Raw genomic sequence first — 2,925 nt, 5'->3', positions numbered from 1 at the left:
TAGGCATGGCATTTAGGTTTAGCCTGAAAATTCTTTCCTATATATGCACATCTTTATCCACATACTTTAACATTCTCAGTACCACTCAAAAAGCATTTTTAATGAGCATTCTATGTCCCAACATTGAAAAATTCTTTTCCAGTTCCTTCAATCAATTCATCTCACTGTATCATTAATTATCTTCTCTCTCTCTCTCTCTCTCTCTCTCTCTCTCTCTCTCTCTCTCTCTTCCCCTGGAAGTAATGCAATACCTGGTCGATGCGTGGAGTGGACAGAGTAAGCTCCTATTCCAACTCCAAGCTCCAAAAATCCATTTAATATATTATCTTTAGATAGAGGACATATCAGATATTAAACTGATAAGAACAGATACTACACTTGATCTTAGCCAAAAGGCCAAGAAGTGATTATCTTACTTATAAGGCTATTAAAAAATTACACCAAATTGATTAATCCTATTACTAAAAAGAAAGTGGTCTTACTACAACTTTATATCATTAATACCAATAACACACTTGGGAATGATTTTATTAGGAGTAGCTAAGGCAAATTGTGTTGTTATCTTGAGGCAGGCTGGCTCAGAAGTCAGATCAGTTACCTCCTACTTTTAAGTAGTAGGACATTACAATCTTTTTAAAAATATCTGACAAATTATAAGTTACCTCTTTAGAGGAAGTTTTGTTGTTTTCAATGATCCTCTATGTAAGGTGAAGTTAACCTAGAACAAATATCTGGCAAATTCATTCCTGTAACTTTTCCTTTTTAATTTCTATGCTTAGGTATTTGATTTCCTTGAAATAGTTCTCTAGAAGAGAAAGAAATGTCACCTGCGTCCATCTCATCTCTTTAGTTACAAACAATCACAAACATGACACCAGTAGCAAGCACAATGAGCGCACATAAACACATATACACACACATAAGAAGAACAAATCCTCCTGATAAAATTAAAAAGAACTTGAAGCAATCTCAATTCCTGTGTTTTAAAAATATCTTTTACTATGGCAATTAGCTCCTTTTTATTCTTTGGGTTTTTTTTTTTTTTTTTTTTTTTCCTTTTACCCGTGTTCCTTGTACCTTGAGAGAAGTTTTAAGCCTTTCAACAATTTATGCTTACTTAGGGTCTGTCCCATGATAGAAAAGGAAAGAGGAGAAATGGCAAGACCAGAGGGCAACGTTCCTGGTCAGAAAACCAGCACAGGGGGGTTTCCCGGTGGTCCTGATGTGAGCCTGACCATAATTCTAAGAACTGGCAGCCGCTCTAAGAGCACTTACTGGCTGTTGCGTACCCAGTTTTGTTTATCGGAAGAGAGGCTAGATAGGAGGTCTTTGCCAACACCCGAACGGGCTGTCGGGATTTGCATAGGGAGCTAGCAGCCTTCAGCCAATGCCAAAGGGTAGCCCTGGCCAAGAGGCTTCAGTTTCCCTGTTGCTATGTTGCAATTCCACATGATGGCACCAACCAAAAGTAAAAGGAGGAAGAGCAGTGCAAAAAGGAAGTCCCTCAGTTCTTGTGCCTTGAAAAAAATGACTCAATAGTCTTTAATTTCCTAAAATTCGTTGCTTACCTCAAATGGATCAGTTTCACAGGTGGGCTTTTCTGCGTCGATTGCAGTGCGGGTCTGTTTTACAGGTGTATTGCCTGTAGTGACCTCTGTGCAAAACTTCACTCACCCCTCCAGTGGGTGGCGGTCTAATGGCTGGGATGGCTGTCCACTTGAGCAACATTCAGGTCTTTCTTCATACCTCGGGCCTCACGTTCAGGCACCATTTGCCGCAGCCAGCGGGGACTTGAACAAAGAAGCAAGGGGAAAAGTAACCTGAATGAAAGAAGGCAAACAGACACAAGAAGGAGACCATGATAGATGTTTGTCATGGCCTCGAGAGTTTATTCTTACATGTAGGTTTATATAGGGTTTTAGAGGGAAGGGGACGTGGTCAGGGCAAGGAGTTGTAGGGGGAAGGGGACGTGGCCAGGCAAGGAGTTGTCAGGAAACATAGAGGGGATGTAAGTAGGTGTTCAACTAAGCTTGCCTAACTGGCTTAACATCCTGACTGCACCAGGTTTCACATCCTGACCATAAACTGGCCTTTTGCAAAAGATAAGATTCTATAAGCAGTCTGCTGACCGGTTCCAGAAGTACATAACAGAAAGCTGGATGGACCAGCTTTCTGAGTAATGAGTCAGTTTATGAGCAGGCCCAGGCAAAATGGAGAGGCTTTTGCTCTATGGCTCCCAACAGGTTTGATTGATATATTTTTTAAATTCTTTGTAAATTCTAGCTATTGATACAGTGTCATATGTATATCTGGCAAATATTTTCTTCCATTATAGGTTATAGTATAGTATAGGTTAACTAATGAATCTGTTGTTGGTTTGCTTATCTGTACAATAACATTTTAGTTCCATTAAATGTTATTTGCAGACCACTGGGATCTACTCAGAAAGTCTTTCCCTATGATTGTATCTTTGAATGGTCTCTTTGCTTTCTTCCAGCTGTTTAAGGGTTTTGGTGACTAAAGTTCCTTGATCCATTTGGGGTTGTTTTCATGCAGGATAAAAGACGAGGGTCTTAATTAATTCCTCCATGTGTGGTAATCCAATATATCCAGCACTATTTGCTGAAAATGCAGTCTTCCATTCAGTGTGTATTTTGTCCTTATTGCTAAAGATGGGGTAGCAGAAGTCATTTGAATCTAGACTTGGGTTGGGTCTTCTATTCTCTGTCATTGATCTGCATCTTTTTTTTCTTTTTGCCAATACCATGTTTTTTCATTACTCTCTCTTTTTTTTTTAATATTCTGAAATTAGTTGTGGTAGTATCCAGTAGTATTTCCTTTGCTGAGAACATTTTTTGGGTATTTCTAGCCTTTTGTGCTTCTATATTAATTCCAAGAGCATGTTATTGAACTATGAAGAAAGGG

At 39.1% G+C, this 2,925-nt stretch overlaps 1 non-coding gene across 1 annotated transcript; it reads right to left on the bottom strand.

Moving 5' to 3' along the window:
• Nucleotides 1–217: 217 nt before the first annotated feature.
• Nucleotides 218–408, bottom strand: LOC123457093. Its single transcript, XR_006634873.1, has one exon. It is a non-coding gene; the product is annotated as a U2 spliceosomal RNA (small nuclear RNA).
• Between the last annotated feature and the right edge of the window lie 2,517 nt (nt 409–2,925).

Source organism: Jaculus jaculus, chromosome Y (genome assembly GCF_020740685.1).
Source record: "Jaculus jaculus isolate mJacJac1 chromosome Y, mJacJac1.mat.Y.cur, whole genome shotgun sequence".
Taxonomy (NCBI): Eukaryota; Metazoa; Chordata; class Mammalia; order Rodentia; family Dipodidae; genus Jaculus; species Jaculus jaculus.
Note: the sequence above shows the minus strand (reverse complement) of the source record. Positions and strands in the feature narration are given on the sequence as shown.